The sequence below is a fragment of the Lycorma delicatula genome, chromosome 7 (genome assembly GCF_047948215.1).
Source record: "Lycorma delicatula isolate Av1 chromosome 7, ASM4794821v1, whole genome shotgun sequence".
Lineage (NCBI taxonomy): Eukaryota > Metazoa > Arthropoda > Insecta > Hemiptera > Fulgoridae > Lycorma > Lycorma delicatula.
This window is the reverse complement of record NC_134461.1, coordinates 129734349-129757011: the sequence shown is the minus strand read 5'-3', so window position 1 is coordinate 129757011 and position 22663 is coordinate 129734349. Positions and strand designations below refer to the sequence as shown.

The 22663-nt window shown below is 30.5% G+C and overlaps 1 long non-coding RNA gene across 1 annotated transcript in view; it reads right to left on the bottom strand.

The window, feature by feature from the left end:
* The window catches only part of LOC142328190 (uncharacterized), a 69518-nt gene that overhangs the window by 2600 nt on the left and 44255 nt on the right, over positions 1 to 22663 (bottom strand). Inside the window, exon 2 of the long non-coding RNA XR_012757216.1 lies at positions 8 to 86. This is a non-coding gene — a long non-coding RNA (uncharacterized LOC142328190). The remainder of the gene's footprint in view (positions 1 to 7; positions 87 to 22663) is intronic.

Here is a 22663-nt window from a genome sequence, read left to right as displayed (position 1 = left end):
GTATTACCTAAAGGCTCATCCAAATGTAATGGTCTTCTCAGATTTATATTATCAGGAACCGCCTTACTGCTTAATTCATCCAATGACTAAAAAATAATAAACCACAAATCAATATATTCTATTTCATAGTGCAATTTATTCATAAAGTTTAAATTACAAACTAAATTAATTCAGACTGATATAGACTCAATATCTGTCATAAAAATTTAGTACACACAAAGGAAATAGAAAATAATTTTGGATATGAACATCAAAAAAAATTGAAAAGAAACTTCAGTTAGGAATTTACAGAAAACCACCAGGAGAATGCAACAACATGATCAAGAAAACATCATTAGCAAAGTAATGAACACCATTATATTAGTATGCTATTGAAAAGTAGTACATACAATAAAAGCCCTAACATAAATAAAAAGATAAAAGAAATGACCAAATATGTGATTTTAAGTTAATTTAATTCATCTTTTTGCAAGGATGAATTTGGATAAAATGTTTATCAGTTAATGAAACAGTCGTATTTTAGCCATATATTACTATACAGACATTAAGAATATGACTTTAATACTGAGAAACTCTATTTGCAGTCATTACCTAATAATTTTTGTTAATCTATTTTTTTTTAATATTTTGCCGTTATTTTTAATATATACGAATATGTATACAGAGTGGTGCATAAAATTATCTAACATTTGGTTTTGTTAAAAAATATTTATTTGAATCGCGATACAGAAAAGTAAAATACAATGTGTTTAGTATATACCTGGAGATTATGTTCTGCTTATCATATGTTCAATATGACCACCATCACATCTAGCAAATTCATCAACATGAACTCCTACATTGTTAGTAACTCGACGACAAATATCCTCAGTTATCTCATTGCACGCCTCGATGATCGGGACCCACAGTTCCATCACTGTACAAGGATGTTTAGGAAAATTTTTTTCCTTCTTTAATCCCCAAAGAAAATAATCACACGGATTCAAATCAGGACTGTTCGGGGGCAGTTCTATTCGCACACAAAACGATTACGAAATCGGTTTGAAATGACATTTGCGTTAAAAGTTTCATGCAAAAAGTCTAAACCAACATTAGCTGTGAGTGGTCTGGCTCCATCCTGCATGAATAGAGTTGCTGTACGTCCTGATTTTTTGAGACTGTCACTTGTTTTATCCTCAACGTCCTGGTGTCCCGAGAAGGATTTTCAGGATATTAAATTATCCCGGTTTGGTAAATAATGTAAACATTATTTTTCGGAAGACAAATTTCACTCTAATTTAGGGAAATTTTATGCGTTGAGGGTTGACAACTTCTGACCTGCGCGCCTGCCTGCAGACAGCAGATGTCAAACCAAAACAAAAGCCAAATCAAGGTTAGTCACTTCACTGCTCACAGACAGTCTGTGTCATTACTGTTATTTTGGAGTTTAGGCTATTTCATTGTGCACATATTTAAGTTGCTGCATGTTAGTGTAGCGTTTGCATGTACAATGTCAAAATGAAAATGTCATTTCAGAGAACAATATTCTAAGGTGAACTTTTATTAAAAAGGAGAAGAATGAAGAAGAAGCATATTGTTCTTTCTGCAACAAGTTCATCTCAGTAAGTCACGGCATTAGAGCTGATCTGTTAAACCATTTAAAAACAAACATAAAAATAGCATGTACGGTGTGAATTCTTCTAAGATGATTGGCAAATTTTTTTGTGAAAAAGGATTCGAAAGAAGAAATAATCATAGCTACTGCTGATCTTACAGCAGGTACCATATGTTGTAAAATAGCATCGCTCTTTTGATTATTCAAATAAGTTAAATCCGAATATTTATCCCGACTCTAAGGTTGCAGTAAAACAATAAACAGCACGCACTAAAGCTACTCATTTATCAGTTACATGCTTTCTTCACATTCAGTTAGTACTTGGGTTTCAGAATTAGAAGAAATTCCATATTATGAAGTTTCAACTGATGCTAGTGACCATAAAGCAGAAAAATATTTCCTGTTGTTCAATATTTTAAAGAAGATGATTATATTACCAGTAAAATAATAAAGGTTTCATCACTGAAAGATAACAGTTCAGATACCATAACCATCTACTGCTTAACAAGCAAGCCTAGCTGAAGTAAACCTCCCTTTAGATAAATATTCGTCATTTTGTGGTGATAACACAAAGGCTAATTTTGGAGGTGCGAACCACAAAGGGGTAAACAACATTTTCCACAAACTGCAAGGTAATTTGCGGAAAGACATAGAGGGGATTGGGTGCCCTGCACACACATTGCACAATACAGTTTCTTGTGCAGCTGATGTCCTTGCAATGGATTTTGACACAGTAGCTGTCAAACTGTTCAACTACTTCTCTACACAAGCAGAACTGAAGTTTCTGTGAGTTTGTTGATATAACTTACAAACAGTTGCTTTACCACTCAAGAACAAGATGGGTATCTCTTACGCCTGCAGATGAATGAATTTTAAGTTTACAGGAAGCTTTGAAGGTGTAGTTCCTCAATCAGGAAAAATCCCCTAAAATACGCATGGACTTTTTCTCAACCACACTAAGTGAGGCTTATATGTGATTTCTCTACAAGCAGCTGTCTTTGTTTCATAAAAAAAAATAAAAACAATTGAATCAAAGCTAGAAACAAACTATTGATTTTATTTAGAAAAAAATGTTCAATGTTATGATCTTACCAGGTCTTACAGTTATTTTGTTCTATCACCAATTTTCAAGTGGTAACTGAGGTAGTCTTCTTAATTGCTTTGTGCACGGTGAATGACATTTAATTTATTATGATCTTCAACTTTACAGTCATTAACCCAAATTTGACATTGATCAAGCAATTGCTCAGTATTACCAAAATGCGAAACCAGACTGGGTTTCAAATCTAGAACCTTTGAAAGTATAATAATCAAAGACAAATACAAAATGCATATTTTTTTCAATCCTCAACTAAGTTGAAGCAGTGTGTATTACACATTGCTTACGCAAAGGTGTTCATTATTTTGATTTTAAAACATTAGTTTGTTCTGTTAAATACTTCCTTAACTACTGCTATTTCATTTCCTATTTTGTAGTCTTCTATTAACATAGTATGGTACCTAATTGTTTGTACTATAATACTTGTTCAATTCCTCCATTTTGTATGCTGATATTCATTGGCTCCTATGTTCATTACTTTGTTATTTACTAATATTCATTTTAATTTCATACTTTTTTTTCATAATATTTTCTAATTTTGAAATCATCTGTTGAATATGCAGTGCTTCATCTCCAAAAAAAATTGATATCATACATCTTCAACTATATACTAAACAATGTAAATGATAGGAACAGCCTTGTCTTAATGTTTTTCCTACATCAGAAAACTCGTCATAGGATTTTCTGATTTGGAGACAATTTCTTTAAACTATCTTTCTTTCCAATCTATATTTTGGATTTTTAGATACAATTGAATGGTTTTTCTATATCTACAAAACTAATTACACTTATCCAGAATACACTCATGTGTGCAGTCTTGTGGTTTTTAATTCAAGAATTGATAATGAAAATTATATTATCTTTATTAAATTCATTAAGCCTTTTTCTCCCCTATCATTCTCTGTTCCTATTTGATACTTTCCCACTAATTTTTTGTACCTTAAATAATATATGTGACTTATTATTATAAGGAGACCAGACAGCTTGGAATGCTCATTAAGTTAGATCAACATATAGGTTTTGAGTTGTATGTACAAACTGACCTGCCACTGTAGTAATATATTTTTATTAAAACTAATTTGTTAGTTGAACATTGTAGTTCAATTATTATGTTAGATCATAACTGTCAGAAGTTTCATTCATTGACCTCATTAAAAGTGAGCCAACTTTATACGTGATTTGTTGAATATATAATATGAATTGACTGCCATATATATATGATAATATTAAAAATTAATAATTTCAGCTGAGTTGTAAAAATGTAAAAAAGTAACTTAAGATAACATTGTTATTTATTTTATGATGAATCTATTTTTTGGAATAATCCTAATCTTAACCCCTTTCATAAAAGCCCTAAGCCCTAATCATCTAAACCTCTGTCTAACCACTATATAACCTATTTTATGTCTTTTTTTACATCCTGATCTCATTCATATTTGTGCTCTTTTATGATTTTTAAACTGGATGTTTATAATCACTAATTTATACGTATTGTAAAATTCTTGAGAAGCCTAGTTGCTCTTTCATTTTTGTGATCTAGCACGTAATCTCTGATTACTTTCCCTTCTATATTTTCCTACTGCAGCACTCCAGTTCTAGTACTGTTTAATTAACATCTCCTTTATTCGATCAAATTATCTATTTCTTCATACACTCTTCAGTTTTTACTGCTGAAAAGGTTTACACATATTGATCAGCATTATTGAAGTAACCTGCATTTTTCAAGGTTTTTCATTATTCAGTACTCAAAGCCTACAATAGGTAAGCTTTAAGTTTTTGGTTCTGTCATCAGTTACTTGGCACACAACCATTGAGAAGGCTGCTCCCATCATATAGGAGTTTTTCTCTCCTCTGTACACTTACTCACTTGTTATGTTGCACCTACAATACAGTTACATGCTTTCAGAGACAGGTTAATTGGCTTGTTTGTAGGCAGGTGACTGATATTTATCTCTAGTAGAGTTTCTTCATAAGCTTGGTATTATTTCTTTTTTTTTTTTTTAGTTGATCCGCCCCTCCTAAAACAGCATTCCACCACTCATCAGATACAAATATTACCTTTCTGGAAATACATATTTGGATTCTGGTATGTTCATAATTATCTTACCAATGGCCATTCCCCTGTCTATTACTTAAAGACATGAACTGTTACCTACAACTAGACTCCCAATCACCAGATTTTATTGCTGTTGTTATAACTCCTATTAAGATTAGGGGCAGTTTAGTACATAAACTTAAATCATCACCCATTGCACTGCGTGGAATACTAACTACAACCATGAAGGCTTAAATATTATTCAATGGATTTATGTACAATATGTTTGCGAATTTATGAAAATGTTTAAAATATCAAAAACTTAGATTACTCAGACTTAATGGATTATGAACTTGAATTTCTGGAATGTTATGTATATAAAATTTTAAATCCTCTTGCATTTCTGTACTTTAAATTTTAATTCACAGATCGATATTAATTTTTACATAGTGTACATTGTACTCAGGAGGGCAACTTAGGTTTATCATTCCCTTGTTTGTCTTCTGGGTGATCTTTATTGAGCTCATGCTGAAGTTCTAGATCACCTAATTTTAACGTTCTGACGTGGAATATAAAATTTTGTTGACATGGAATGATTGATTATTATACAATTCCTGATACCAGTAGGTGTTAAAACTATTACATTGTCTTCATCCGTTGTCGTGAATGCTTTTGTTCATGTTCATGTGCTCCTGTTTGAGAATTTTAATTTTTTATACTTTATTCTGAACAAATATTTTCACATTATAACACAAAGGTTTGGTTGTGAACCTTCTGAACTTGTTCAGCTCTATATTTTATGTTTAATTATTAATCAACCGACTGTACATATTTGTATAATTAAGTTGGTAAAAGTATATTAGAAGATATAGGAATTTTTTAAATTATTGGTTATGCTTTTACAAAATTTTGATTTTAATTTTAAAAGATCCTTTTTTATTACTGTTATTAATACTAAGTTATTTCCATATGTCAAAAATAACATTTGTGTTAGTTTCTGTTTTGCATCAGTAATTATTCCACGTTTGCAAAGTTTTGCCCATGACAGCCATTGATGAAAATTATTTAATTCTATATTCGTTTGAAATGACAAAATAAAACAAATTTAATAAAAGAATGTTTTTTATAACTTCAAAATTTTTTCAGTTGTTCTTCCAAACATCTGTAGTGAGTGGTACTGGAATTGCTTGCTCTTTTCACACTAGTGTCTACTGAAGCTATTGCTGGCAACCTTTTATAGTAAGGAAGTTGCATATTTAAAATGTGGATACATAATTAGAGATGAGCTAAAATTACTATGCTCTGTTCATTTCATACATCATTTTTGGCTATTCTTGTGTTTGTATATTTTATTATTATATTTTAATTTGATGAACTACAGTCCTTTCTTTTATTTATATGATAATACCAAGGCTGTTCTCAATGTCAGTGGATGATTTGTGTTATTTGTAATTGTCCTGTTTGAATGTAATCTTTGTGTAGAATAATGCAGTATATAACCTGGAGTATAAAAATAAAACAAAACAATTATATAATTAATATACAAAAACCCTAAAAACCACTGGCACCAGCATCAGCTGATATCAGGGTCAATACAGCAGCTTAAGTTACTGTAGATTACTGAAAGAGTGACTGAAAGCATTATTTAGTTAGTTGTTAAAAACAAATATATTCAGGCTAATTTTCACCATGTTTAGAAATTTAAATAGATTATTTCAAAGGTAAAAAAAAAACAAACAGTGATTTTTCATTCACTTACTTTGATTTTATATTTGTAAAATGAATATGTCATATTGATAACTAATACATGACATGCATGACAAATCTATTGCTTCTGGTACTTGAAAGAAAGATTTACTTTATATGCAAACCAGGAATGTGAAAAGTTCATTTTATGATATAACCTCTCTCAAATAAATGAAGATAGATGACACTGCAGCAAACAATTCTGTCTTTGAGCAGATAAATTACAAAAGGGAACATGGCTGGAATTATAGATTGCCCTCATTACTGTATTTTTAAAACATTTGTGCATGAGGAGATGTGTACTTAGCACCAAATTTTGCATGTATGAATTCACCATGTCTAACATAGCAATAAACTAAAAGAATTATATGTGCAAAGATCAGGCCAATTCACTATTAAATAATCTGGTAATTATTGTTGATCAAGGTGAAGTTGTGAAAATCAACAAGACCCCTGTTTCTTTTATAGATAGTGTCAAGTTTGTCATCTGTATTGGTCTTATACATTAATGCCTTTTTAAAACTGCAACAGAAAAGTTAGTAAAGATTTAGTTATTAAGTCCAAAAAAGGGAAAAGTTTAAATTTAAAATATGTTCTTAAAGATAAGTGTATATTATAAATATTTAATTATAAAAAATTAATTTAATTTCAGTGTAGTAATGGTTAAAAAACTACTCTTCATTTCTATAGGTTGTAATTCACTAATGTTAGAAAAAGAAATAGTCAACTTAGATAAAATATTATGATTTTGTGGTGTGAAGAGCTGTTTGTTGTTTTTCTATAAATGGGTATAAACTCTCATAGGAGATAATTTTCACGGTAGAAGAATTCACCTGTGATGATGAGTGTTTACTATATATTTAAATAAAGTTTAGAATATTGCATGTTCTATATGAATTATAAACCTGTTTTGTAAATCTTTACAGACTTCTGGAAGTGGTGATGAAGTTAAAACAAATTCATTAAACAATAAAGAGATAGCTCGATACAGTAGACAGATTATTGTTCCAGATATTGGTGTTAAAGGTATATATACAAATAGAATTCGTTAGTATTATTTAAAATGATTTTACATTTTAATGAACTGAAAAAATGTACTATTATTATATGAGTATGACTTAATTTTTTTTAATCATTTATAATGACTGTGTCATTTTAAGACAAACAAAAGAAAAATTCTTTTGTGAAATTGCTATTTTCCACATGCAATCATTTGTTTCAAATAATATATTATAATATTATAATATATTTTCAAACTCGCATAAATCATTACAAAAATTTACACAACAAAATGGAATAACTCTGTATAGTGCATTTAAAACTATCCAGCTACTTAACTTAAAACTGTACCAAATTAATATATCATGAATTACACCAGTTGATTTTGCTGCTAGGCTGTCAGTGGTTTAATCAGTTTGTTTGGGAAAGCATAAAAGTGTTGGATTTTTTTTAAAGTCGCGAACAGGAAAACGTCGCAGGGACTCAAGTCAGGTGAATAAGGTGGTTGAGGAACTACAGGAATGTTTTTCTTTGCCAAAAACTCGTTAATTGAAAGTGCAGTGTGACAAGGTGCATTGTCATGATACAGCATCCAGTTGTCTTTGATGGCTGGTCTCATGCGGGCAACTCTTTTCGACATCTTTCAAGGATTTCTCTGTAAACATATTGATATACAGTCTGTCCTGCAGGCAAAAACTGCTTATGGACAATGTCAGTATCGAAGAAACAAATTAGTATGGTTTTGATTTGCTCATTTCTGCTATTTTGGGACATGAGGAGTTTGAAGTGTGTCACTCTCTGCTCTGGCATTTTGTTTCTGGGTTGTACTCAAATATCCAAGATTCATTACCAGCAATAACATTTTTTTAGAAAATCAGGATCAGTTACAATTTGCCCTTGAAGATTGCGGCACACTTCCCCCTGTTGTTTTTCTGTTTAACGGTGAGGTTTTTTGGGACCAATTTTGCATAAACTTTAGTCATGTCCAATTCATTTGTCTAAATTTGATGGACTGTGGTACGGTTCAAATTCAATTGTTCTGCCATCATTCTGACAGTTAATCGCCGGTCTGCTGTATCAAGTCTGATTCGCTCAACATGGTCGTCACTTTTTGACGTTAATGAACTTCCAGAGAGTGGGTCATCCGCAACTGATTTCCGGCCATCTGAAAATGCTTTAAACCTTCTAAAGACTTGGGCTCGTGACAGAACGTAATCTCCATATACTCTTTTCAATTTTGAAAAAATTTCAGTAGCATTCTCACCAAGTTTTAACACAAAACTTCATTGCACAATGTTGCATGTAATTAGTATCACTCATTTTTGTAATGCACAACAAAAACTCATTTCACAAAAAGTTTGTTTACATCTCATGTGGCAACAATAAACTAAAATTATTAATATCTAATATAAATCAGCTGTTTACTAGTAACCTACAGTGTTGCCAGTTTGGCTGCCAAAGAAAAAACTAGTCTCATTACTTTATTTACAGACCTCGTATATAATACAACAAAATTTATTCTATTTATAAACTATGCTGCTTTCAAAGGTACTATTATTTAGCAATTTCTGAAGTGCGGTAAAAAAATGTGATAGATGATGAGAAAACTGGACTTATTGAGGATAAACTTCACTTTCAGGGTTTCTGTTCAGAAAAAATATTTCTAATTTGTAGTTCATTGTAATTATTCTCTGTTGTACATTATGATCCAATTAAAAATTTTGTGACCTTAGTATACATACATATATATATATATTTATTTATTTGTGAAGTCAATTCTTTTAAAAATCATATTCCTCTGTACTAACATACAAAATTATATTTATTTGATCAACCTAAGTACAAAACAATAAATAAAGTAGGATGACACTTAACCTTATTCCATGATACATGCAAAAACGTTTTCGTGAATTTCTCGCATCATTAGTTGCATTTCATTTTTTCAAATTGTTCTCATCAAATTACATATTATACGTAAATATTACAAAATAATATAAATATAAAGAATATAACTTTGTTAAAATTTCATTATTTTCGGTTTTTTAAATATGAATGTAAATATAAAATTCAATGATTCAAAGTTAAGATTTAAAATTAAACATTATCTTTTATATATTATATATATATATATTTTTTTTTTTTTAAATTTAAAATTAAACATTAAAAATCACATTTAGAAATATGACATCAATTAATAAATTTAATTTAATTTTATTAATTGACATCATATTTTTTAACCTTTCATGTTTAATTTTAAATTTTTAATTTTTACTAATTTTTTAAATATATAAAATATAGTGTTTAATTTTAATTCTTAACTTCGAATCATTGAATTTTATATAATTCATACCTAAAAATCTAATAATGAAATTTTAACAAAGTTTTATTCTTTTATAAGAAATAACAAAGTTTTTATTATTTTGTAATATTTATTTATATGTAATTTGAAAAAATGTTATGTAACTGATGATGCGAGAAATTTGCAGAAACGTTTTTCCGTATATAATGGAAGAAGGTCATCCTACTTTATTGTTCTGTACTTCGGTTGATCAAATAATGTTAGTTTTGGTTGTTTTTTTCTGAGACTTATAATTCCAGTATTTGATTTCATGTTTTTTCATTGAATTTATTCATTCAGAATTTGTAATTGAATTTAATTCCAGATGGAATCACTTTTTTAACTAAATTAATGTAAATAATAAAATATCAGCTTGTTAAAATAAATCCAAATAATAATTATATTAATAAAATTAATATAAAATAAATGTTAAAAACTAATATTAGGAAACAAAAATAAAAAATGATAAATTACAACTTTGATTATTAACTGTTCTTTTATATTTTGTTTAATGCATAATTTTAAGAATTGAAGCATTAATGATAAAATGATCATTGATCATTAATGCTGTTATAAATTTGATTATAATTTTGCATTAGTTAACATCATTATCAAGTACTTAAAATTAACTTGTTTTTATTTATATGTTATTGAATGAAGTGAACATTACATTGTAAAAGTTTAATGAGCTGGTTTTTTTTAATGAAAATTACATTCTTAAAAATTATTTGTTGTGCTAATAGGTGTTAGTGTCTGAATTAAAAGCAATTCGTAGAGCTTGCAAAGGCCTAGAAGAAGGATACGAACCGAAAATAACATTCTTGGTAGTGCAAAAACGACATCACACTCGATTTTTCCCAACTCGTAGAGAAGATGAAGACGGTAAGAATAAAAATGTTCCAGCTGGAACATTTGTAGACACAACTATTACACATCCGACAGAATTTTATTTCTATCTAGTCAGTCATGCTAGTATTCAGGTATGTAAACTGTTTTTTGTATATATAATTATTTCTATTGAATTAGACATCTTTTCTCTTGATTTCAGTTCTTATAATTTTACCCAAAAGGGAACATGGAACATTCAACAAAATACTTAATTTGATTTACATCTTTTCTTTTTTAATAGTCTCCTAAATTTTTTTAATTAAAATGCTTCTAAGCATTTTAATAAAAAGATTAATAATAATAAGATGTCTAAATCAGAGTGGCGACTATGTAGAGAAATAGCGCAACTATGTAAGTACTTGTTACAAATAAATTTTTTTTTAATTTTCTGACCGATCGGACCTTGAAAAAAAATAACCCTCGTATTTTTTAAGACTTCTATAAAGAGAAAAAAAAAATTTCTCCAAATTGATTGTGACGAATGAGATTTCAAAAGTATTTCTTACTTCTCCCATTATGTCTGCTGTGTTTGTACAGAGTGATCATATGCTTCGTGCAACCCGAGTAGCCTGCATATTAATTTTATCAAAGGATTATTATTACTCTATCAAATGTACAAATTAAATTTTTTCTTGTAACATTTAGAAATGCTTGCTACATGCATTGTTATAAATTGTAAGAACGCAAATTTGAGTATTATTCTCTACTTCACCAATTGAATGGGATTGATTATTTAAGTAGACAAGATCCCAAAGAGAATTGTACGATACAGATCATTGAGTTTGTTCATCAGATGGAGGATAATATAAATTCCATTAATTGATGAAGTTTAGATGTTACTGGCTGTGGAGAAAGTTATATTTCACAGAATCAGGTGACTGCTCATATAAGGAATGCACAGATTCTCAGAACTCCAAATTCTGTTTGACTGTTTATTTAGCCATTGAAGTAAAATCAGATTCATCAGTAAAATAAACATGAAATGGCTAACTACTGGTAGTGCTATAATGATTTTTCCTTGACAAGCTTTTGTTTTGATGCACAAATTACATTGATACAGCTTCACTAGTTTTTCACTTTCTGAACAATTTTATTAAAGATAATCCATTTAGTCAAGAAAGTCTTTGAATTTCTTGTAAAATGTGTACCCGTGATTCAGAATCTTGAAAAAAAATTGTCTGTAAAAAGACATACAGCCTTGAACATTAACATCTGTTTTTGAGAAACAAAATATTAAGTAGCAGTTGAAGGATTTAGATGATTTTGTATCTCTGACAACACAAGAAAATCCCTTCATGTTGTTTTTACACAATTAATTGCTAGTTTAAATAATGATCAATGATATGCAAACACCAGATTTGCATGAAAGACACATTTCATTAATGCCCAGCCAAGTGAGTAATATAGAAGGATATCTCTAAAGTAAAGACCGCTGGGAAATTTCTCTCCTTAAGGTTGGAACCTGTGTCGTTCATGACCACGCTAGTAATGTACACACTGCATTATTGCCTGTAAGTTGTTACATTGTAGTATCTCTGATTATGTGGGATTTATTACGTAATAAAATGAATAGGAAAATCAATGCTGCATAATAATGCACATCCATATGTTGTGGGTCTGACTCATGATTTACTGAGAACATTTAGATGGGAAATTTACAATCACCCACCATATAGTCTGGACTGAGCTCCTTCTGAGTACCATTTATTTAGGAAATTGAAAGAATTTTTGAGTGGTAAGCAATTTGCAGGTGACAATGAACTTTAAAATACTGTTAATCAGTAGTTAAATGGACTAGCGGCAGAAGAATACAAGGAGAGTAAAAAGCTGGTGTATCGTTACGATAAATTTCATAATTCCATGTAATAATTATATAGATAAAAAAATGTATAAAGTTTTCAGAATAAATTTTTTTACGATGAAATGGCTTTAAATTGGCATAACTGACCTTGGAAAAATGTGACATTTATCCCCAGTTTCTTTTAAGTGTGAATATTGGATTGTAAGAGTTGGCAATAACCTTAATGTATTACTTTTTATCAGTTAATATTTTGTAAGGTGTATTATTTTGTTCATTTAGCGTATAAAGTTATTAATTAAACAAAATAAAATTTTAAAAAACTGGCTAAAAAAAAATTATATCTGCAATTAATTAAAATAGTTTGTTAATGTTGTCGATTGAGAATAGCCAAGAACAGGTAGATTTTAGATTATTGAAATTACTAATTTTCTACTTATATTTATTATTTAAATCTTTATTTTCGTTTATGTTTATCGTCGTTTAACATCAATAACGTCACCGATCGAAACAGATTCGACTCGCCGTATACTTGAAATTGAATGTAACAAACAAATATAAAAAAAAATACTTAAACTTCTTTTGCAAAATAAAACATTTTCATTTCTGTCGATAAAATAAACAAGGGAGTTGAAAGAAGAGAGAGAAAACTTATATATCGATTTAGCTATTTACAGAATGCGATTAATAATTACCGGACGCTTTACGATCGCCGTGAAAATATGTTTTATATAAAAATTAATTGAAGTATATCAGTTCATTCCCGGTCAAGAACATTTGCAGAGATGTCTGCATTATCAAAACACTTTTTAACACTTGTACACGACAAATTAATGACAAAAAGGAAAAGTTAAAAATTTTAGATAGTTTTTTGCTCTTTTTGTCATTTAAATAAGTCACCGCTCTCCTAATATTGTAACCTAAACGATTATTGTTGCGCTATATTTTTTAAATGCAGATTACGGATGCCGGTTGCAAATCGGCGAATAAGTACGAACCCCTTTCTTTTCATTGTCTTGTACGAATTCAAACGACTGATCAGGGAAAGAGGCGTAAACAAAAACGTAAATTAAATCCCGGATGAAGCCGCTACGGTCATAATAGCTCAAAGAATGTAATGAGTATTGCACGTTAAAGAATCCGATAGGAAAGACACAAAAAAAAAACAGAAGTCATAATCGCATATACAGATCATCCAGAATTCGCGCGCGCGCAAGTGTGTGTGAACAATGAAATAAATAAACTAACTATCGGAAATCCACCGATTTTATAAAATCAATCGGATGTGAATTTCTTACTAAAGACGATTGTAGTGGTAATCGATACATTAATCTATACGTGTAATGCGATCTACACGTTACGTACAGTTTTTACGAATATCAAAAGACAGCGATTTTGCAGGTTTCCACATTCATTTAAACTATTTTCTACACCGTAACACGGAACGGAACTTTTTCTAAATACTTTGCATGAAAGTACGAGTGATCTTATGTAAGCAAGAGTAAAATAAACTTAGCTTAAACGTCGCAATATCTCCTTTTTTTCACTGTAAAAGGAAACGAAAATTAAAATACAGGATTTTTAATAAATTACTTAAAAAATCGTCCAAATCTGCATCGATAAACTTTTCATACCGCATCATCTTGTGAGGTTTTGCCGATGAATAAGTGGATTTTTGTATTATATCAAATTATAAAAAAGTAATTTCAAATATTTTTTAACCGATAGCGCGTATTAAATAGATTGTTGGATATCTTTGATCTATATTCAAATTCGTAAACTTCTTCAAATAAATAATCAATAATAATTTGGTTAATGCTTTTTAAAAAGTTAAATCAAAACCGTTTAATATTTTTGAAACGTGTTCTATCTATCTTTTTTTGCTTTAAGTCATTTGACTGCTTTTATGCGGCTCTCCGAGATTCCCTTATCTAGTGCCAGTCGTTTCATTTCGGTATACCCCTTCATCCTACATCTCTAACAATTTGTTTTACACATTCCAAACGTTGCCTGCCGGCACAATTTTTCCCACCTACAAGTCACTCTAATATTAGAGCGACTATTCCAGTACGTCTTAATATTTGGCCTATAAATCTGTCTTCTTTTAACTATATATTTTGAAATGCTACTTTCTTTAACGATTTATCGAAATATCCATTTTACCATCCTTGAATCCATTTTGACTAGTTTCGCCGTGACGTCTGTACGTACGTACGTACGTACGTATGTATGCGAGTATGTTTGTATGTATGTATGTATGTACATATGTACGTATCTCGCATAACTACAAACCGATTAGTAGTAGTATGTTGAAATTTTGGATTTATTACTGCTGTAACAATTAGTTGTTTACCTTCCCATTTGATTGCAATTGACTGAATGAAAAATGTCCAAAAAAGCCCGAAATCCAAAACAAATTTCACTTTGGACTTTTTCTTAACTGCAGTAATAGGCCTTCATTGAGAGCTTTTCAATGATATATCACAAGTGGTACTTTTATCCGTCGGTTCTAGAGTACCTAAAGGAAAATTTAATTTATGAAATATCTGGATCTATAAGGAAAAGGCATATCGGTTCGAATCAGACATCATCTCCTTTTCCATTTTTTAACGTGTTTTTTTTTTTTTTTTAATTTAATTAAATATATTAATTAATTAATAATTATTAACCCGTGATTGTAAAAAGAATTTTACAATAAATAATTATTCAATAAAAATAAAAATTTAAATAAAATTCTATGTACTTTTAAAAATGTGTATATGTAATAGAGATGGTAGAACATCTGATTATTTAATAATTACTGAAAATTATAATTTATCTTATATTTTTATAAATCATCTACAGTTATTAGTTAAGAAATGGTCGCAACCGAAAAAAAAATATTTTAAAGAAAAAATAGAGAAAAGATTACAAGAAATAATTATGTTGATTTTTTAATAATTCAAATGGAAGTGAATACTTGTGTATCTTTGATGAAATGAAATGTTATTGTATTTATTAGGAAAAATACGACTGATTTAGTACATTAACAAAAAGCAACTGCAGACTAGAGTAGTATAAAACTTTACCGTTAAAGAAAAAAGGGACATAGCAAGAGAACTAAAAGACATAAATCATCTCTTATAAGAGGAAATGACAGCTGTCTAGTAAAAAAAAAACTCAAGGGTGATGTTTTGTGTCTCATGTACGTGTTCATCCGTTTTAATGTGTATATACACACACACATACTGCAGAGAGAGAGAGAGATAATAAGTGAGTAAGCATGCTCTGTAATATAAACGATTTATTATAAATAACTAACAAATCTCTTCATATTCTCTCTTTTGGTTTTTGTGACTGTGATATAAGTGTGCATCCATTATGTTTCAATACATATACACACACACACACACACGCATAGGCAAACCAAATAAAATGTTTCGCCTGCAGAATTAAAGGAAAGAACTAATATAATAATTTTATAAATGTGTCTTGATTAAATATTAAAATTTTTGTATTTCCAAGCATACAACGTAGAAGGAATAAAATATTAAAAGCTGATAATTTTTATTATATTATTATTATTTTTTTATATTATTATTTGTTATTAATCATTTTTTTAATATTTAATGGAGAAAATAGAAACAGACAAAAAATTATCAGCTAGCAAAAGCGTACTGCCGGGTTAATTGTCTGCTATAACTCGATTGTTTGTCAACGGAATTTTACAAATGAGGTGTCATTTTCTTCAAAATAAAATGCTTAATAAATTTTGTGTTAGTAATAATTATATCAAATAAACAATCACAAAAATATTGAAGAATAAAAAAATTAAGATGGCCGCCAATTTTTAAGGTGACGTTTATAAAATTTTAATTTCTGTAGGTTTACCGGCTCCTGAGAAATAATTTTTGAAAATCACAAAATGGCGTCCAGAAGGAAAACAAAGTAAAGTAGGACTTAAGTCGATCAGAACGTTTTTTCACATTTTGGTGTCCTGAATCAGATTCTGGAGTTTGGCGAATACGTTTCGCAACATTCTGTACGTACGGTCTAATTATAAATATAATATTAAAATTATACAGAGCTGTATTTTTTGTATTTCAGTCGCTGATAAAATATGAACTAATCTGTGCTCATCAGTAGAATATGAATTTTTATATTCCGCTGAATATTTTACATTCAATTTATATCGACGTGAATATATTTTTCAAATAAAATACATTAACTAATTATACAATCTTATCTTAAAATTATAAATAAAATGATCGGATAAAATAATTAATAACGAATCTTAATTCTAATATATTTAAATTAAAAGTAATGCTTATAAAATATAATTTGAAGATAAAAATTATATAACAAATAAACCGCTTTTTTTGCTGACATATTAGGGAAAAGTAATTACATACTTGTAGTAAAATAACGTGAAAATATTTTAAATAAACGGCAAGAAATTTAAATCCTGTCTTGTTGAAGAATATACATAACTGCAAAAAAATATAATTAACCTCGGTTCTACATATATTGACGTTTTTTTCGTTTGTTCCCGATAACCGCAAAAACTACTGAACGTCATTAAAAAAGTTTACCTGTAGCTTCCTTATGACACCTGGAACTTAACCGCAGTTTAAATCTCATCGATCTCACTACTATGTAAATCATAAAATACGAGCAGCGGATCGATTATTAAGAAAAAAGGAAACCGATTCAAAGAAAATAACGATTAACGAGAGCAAATAAACTAGCCGAAAGAAAACAATTTCACGAGTATGATTTTTAACGACCGTCGATATTTTTATTTTTATGAAATTATGTCAGAGATATGCAATAAAATATAACAGGAAGTTACGTAACAACAATAGCGAATAAACTACAAAGACGATCGTGCCCTTCAAACGGAATACGTACATAACAAGATAAAAATAGAAACTAAACGATAGGCGGAGTAAAATTTACAAATAAAAAAACTTTACGTGTGAAATAAATAACGGTACACCCAACAGTATTAGCGGTTATTTATACTAGTAAAGAGTTTATTTTCGAAAACTTGAGAAAGACCCGAGGGTTTTTATTTTTTATTTTACTTAATTATTTGTCGCATCAAGTTACTATTTTAAGATCAAATTCGATCGAGCGATAACCGGGAACAGCATTCGGTAAGAACGAAAAAACATTCGCCGATTAAAAAAAATTTAAAGCGATAACAAAAGGTAATCGTAGAAAGAGCATAGGCGATGATGAAATAACAAAAAAATCTTGCGGCTTTAAAAAATTTACAAGGTAGGTTAACGCACAGAAACGTAAAAGATTAAAGTAAAAATCAGCTTGTACTAGAATAGCAGATTAAAAATTTAAGCGAAACGGTACGTTTTAAGTAATACCGATCACCTCTTAACAAACATCGTACGTACGATGGATTTTAGTAAGTCATAAAATAGTATTAAAAGACATCATCCTTATCAAACCGATCGTAGCTTTAAAACAAATGCGTGTCGTACGGGGGCCTGTCGTATTCGAGCCTTTACGGAAAAACATTAAAATTATCTTCTTTTCTTAATTTCTTGAAAATTTTGTACTTTGACATACGTGTTAAAACGGTTCCCAGAAAATAATTGCTATCTCTAAATAGCGGTATAAACTACTAGTGACATTATTAAATATATATATATATATATATATATATAGATTTTTTTTATACAATCGTTCATAACGATAATAAAAAATATACTGACATTTTACGGCCGCCTATGTAAAAGGTTCTTATTTTGCTTATATAAAAAATAAAACCGTCATTCACTTGTTTTTATTTTCAACCGACTTCTCACGTACGTTAAAAATATCTATAAATCAGTTAAACGGAAGATGTAATCGCTCGATCCTTTCGTTTTGCGTTTGTAACCTATTCCCTTATACGTTATTTTTTAACCGAACCGTGCACGCTATAAACAAAATAGGAATGTCCTCTATCAATTTCAAATGTCATTTATATATATATTTAAATTAGTTTACAATCTATTTAATATTTTAATTAATTTTTTTCACAAAAACACATTAGATTACGGTTTTAATTTTTGTTCCTAAATTAAAAGTTATTAAACTTAATAACAGGAAAAAACAAGTAATAAAAGATAAATCGGTTTAAAATTCCGCGATAAAATTTAAAATTGAGAAATTTATTTCGTCCAGGATGTTTTATAAATAGTCTATTTCTACGCAAATCGGTTTGCCGCCCGGCGTTGGATAACACTCTTTCTGAGAGAAGTGACGTAGCAGGTAAACAGGAGTATTTTAAATTTATCTGGTATAATTCAGGTAATGAATTTTTATACAATTCCCAAAATTCCAAAGGAATTTTCCGTCTATTTAAGCGTGGCATTTCCAAATACCGTCGTATTTGCAATATTCCGGTTGTTCCAGGAGTAGTTGTTTGCACTTTCGTAATTTTTCTTCAAATAAACTCCAAAGACAATCGTTAGGATTTGTTGTGTCTGAGGTTCTAAGATTTCTATTTACGGCCGAGTATCGACGTCCATTCGCTTTGAATCGATTAAATTTGTAACCTCATCGGTTATCCGTTTTTTGCATTTTCTTCTACGTCAAATGCGGGTTTTTTTTAAATCTCGGATCAACAAAAGTAGCTTTGGCTACTTCACGAGGGTCTTTGCTACCCAATATTTGGCAGTTAGGGGTGTTCACTTTGGCGGACATGTCAAACGTCGACTCATCGCTAAAAATTACATCGTCTTAAAAAGTATCGTTGTCTGCAAATCTATTCATCATTTCCACGCAAAACTGCAGCCGTGCAACTTCGTAGTCATCTGCGATGTGTTGAATCGCAGTCAGTTTGTACGGCTTCAAGTGCGATCGCTTACGTAACACGCGCCAAACAGTCGTTTGTAGAATGCCATTCTCTGGTAACGCAGGTCGAGTTGATTTTTTTCAGATTACGTGCAAAGATTTCTCCGAATTGTTTAACAGCAGCTTCAGACGCGTGGGCGTCCTAGCCCACGCGATTTAGTATGTCTAACAGAACAACTTACTTCAATGAAGATTTGGTGCCAAGAGTAAATTTTACGCCTACTAAGATGCTCCCTTTACTTTCTACGAAAACTACCTTGAACTGCAGTCGATGACTTCAAACCGTGAAACCAAAACGCACAGCTAGCACGTTCCATACCGGTAAGTATCTATTTTAACAACGCTGGAGACCGAATCTGGTACTAATGAATTACGTGAGCCAAAACTTGATATGTTTTGCTATGAAATGAGGCCTCAACCGAATTTGTAAGTCATCTAAATAAACTTTTATACGCTTTTACATTTGTGAAGTCCTTTTTTAATCACCCGGTAGTACTAATCGCACTCGTTCGGGGCGCTAAAATGGATTAAAAGATTTGTTATTTACCGATTTGCAAGCGTTTACAGGGTCCTAGATTACGGACTTAATATTGTTCCACTCTGGTTTGAAAAATGTATTTTTTAAAGTCCATATACTAGATTGCTTTTTCAAATTTTGATATTTTTTTTTATCTAACGAGAATTATTCGCAAACTTTGTTAACTTTGACAGTAAATGAATAATTTCAAGATAAATTTAGTACAATTTCAGAAAGTAAATCTAATAAGCCAATAATTTCATTACAAACAGTTTTCATTTCACGCAAATCGGTTAAAATATTTTGGAAATATTTTAATATGTCCATCATAATATTGAAAAATGCATCTTGACATGTTTTCTTTTTCAGAACGGGTAGGTAAAGAATGCTGTTAATTATTAATTCAAGTGTTAAATACATTTAGAAAAATTAAAGGAGTTATGAAGATCAACCGATTAATATAATTTTAAGATGAGAAAAGACGCTAATCTAGGAATCAAAAACTCAGTTTAGATTTTACATCTCCTAATCCATATTTCTAATTTTTTTCTGCTTTCTGTATGAATGTGCAATTTTTGTAAAAAGAACGGTCACTTATACTTAAAAAAATAACCGTATCCATCTTTACCAAACCGCACAACGGAACTGTTTTCATTTATAACTCGATACTATATTTACGAGAAAGGGCCATATTATGCTATCGTTTTAATAAATTGACAAATCATTTGAAAAATCTCCCGACCGATTTATTTGAATTCAATAAAAGGAATTTCTTTTACGGGAAAAATAAGACTCTTTTCGTGAATTTTTAAATAATATTAATTAAAAACATAATTCATCGGCTTCCCGTTCAACGTATACTAAAAGATATGCTCAAAATAATTTTTGATACCGAAATTACGATTCGTTTTGTAATAATCTTTTATATTTACTGTTGAGTGCTCAGGGATACAGAGTAGCTGGACCGAAGGTGCAACCATATCGGAGAGGTATCTGTTGAGAGCCAGACTAAGGAATGATTCCTGAAAGAGGGCAGCAGCTCTTTCAGTAGTTGTTAGGGGCGTGAGTCACAATGACTTAAACGGCCGTATCAACATCACTCAGTCCTCTGAGTACTGCGCAGCTGAAAGCAATGGAAAACTACAGCTGCTTTTTTTCCAAGAAAATGTGGCTCTCTGCATTTTCACATAGCAATAATGAAGGCGCCTTCCTTGGTAAAATATTCCGGAGGTAAAATAGTCCCCCGTTCGGATCTCCGGGTGGGGACTACTAAGGAAGGGGTCACCAGAAAATTAAAAAATAACATTCTACGAGTCGGAGCGTGGAATGTTAGAAGCTTAAAAAAGGTTGGTAGGCTAGAAAATTTAAAAAGGGAAATGGATAGGGTGAATGTGGATATAGTAGGAATTAGTGAGGTTCGGTGGGAAGAGGAAGGCGACTTTTGGTCAGGTGATTTTAGAGTAATTAATTCAGCGTCAAATAATGGGCAGGCAGGAGTAGGTTTCGTGATGAACAAGAAGATAAGGAGGAGAGTGGAGTATTTCAAAACGCATAGCGATAGAATCATTGTAATAAGGATAAAATCAAAACCTAAACCGACAACGATTGTTAACGTTTATATGCCTACAAGCGCCCATGATGATGATGAGGTAGAGTGTGTATACGAAGAGATTGATGAACCAATTCGTAACCAACACGTAAAAGGAGATGAAAATTTAATAATAGTTGGAGATTGGAATGCAAGCATTGGAAAAGGCAAGGAAGGAAATATAGTGGGTGAATACGGGCTGGGCAAAAGGAATGAAAGAGGGGACCGACTTATAGAGTTTTGCACGAAGTATAATTTAGTAATTGCCAACACCCAATTTAAAAATCATAATAGAAGAATATACACTTGGAAAAAGCCAGGCGATACTGGAAGGTATCAGATAGATTATATCATGGTTAAGCAAAGATTTAGAAATCAACTTGTTGACTGCAAAACTTACCCTGGAGCAGACATTGATAGCGACCATAATTTGGTGATAATGAAATGTAGATTGGGGTTTAAAAACCTGAAGAAAAGTTGTCAGATGAATCGGTGGAATTTAGAGAAGCTTGAGGAAGAGGGGGTAAAGAAGATTTTTGAGGAGGACATCGCAAGAGGTCTGAGAAAAAAAGATAAGGTAGAAAATGTAGAAGAAGAATGGGAGAATGTTAAAAAGGAAATTCTTAAATCAGCAGAAGCAAACTTAGGCGGAATAAAGAGAACCGGTAGAAAACCTTGGGTTTCAGACGATATATTGCAGCTGATGGATGAACGTAGAAAATATAAGAATGCTAGTGATGAAGAAAGTAAAAGGAACTATCGGAAATTAAGAAATGCTATAAACAGGAAGTGCAAACTGGTGAAAGAAGAGTGGATTAAAGAAAAGTGTTCAGAAGTGGAAAGAGAAATGAACATTGGTAAAATAGACGGAGCATACAGGAAAATTAAGGAAAACTTTGGGGTACATAAATTAAAATCTAATAATGTGTTAAACAAAGATGGTACACCAATATATAATACGAAAGGTAAAGTCGATAGATGGGTGGAATATATTGAAGAGTTATACGGAGGAAATGAATTAGAAAATGGTGTTATAGAGGAAGAAGAGGAAGTTGAGGAGGATGAAATGGGAGAAACAATACTGAGATCTGAATTTAAGAGAGCATTAAAAGATTTAAATGGCAGAAAGGCTCCTGGAATAGACGGAATACCTGTAGAATTACTGCGCAGTGCAGGTGAGGAAGCGATTGATAGATTATACAAACTGGTGTGTAATATTTA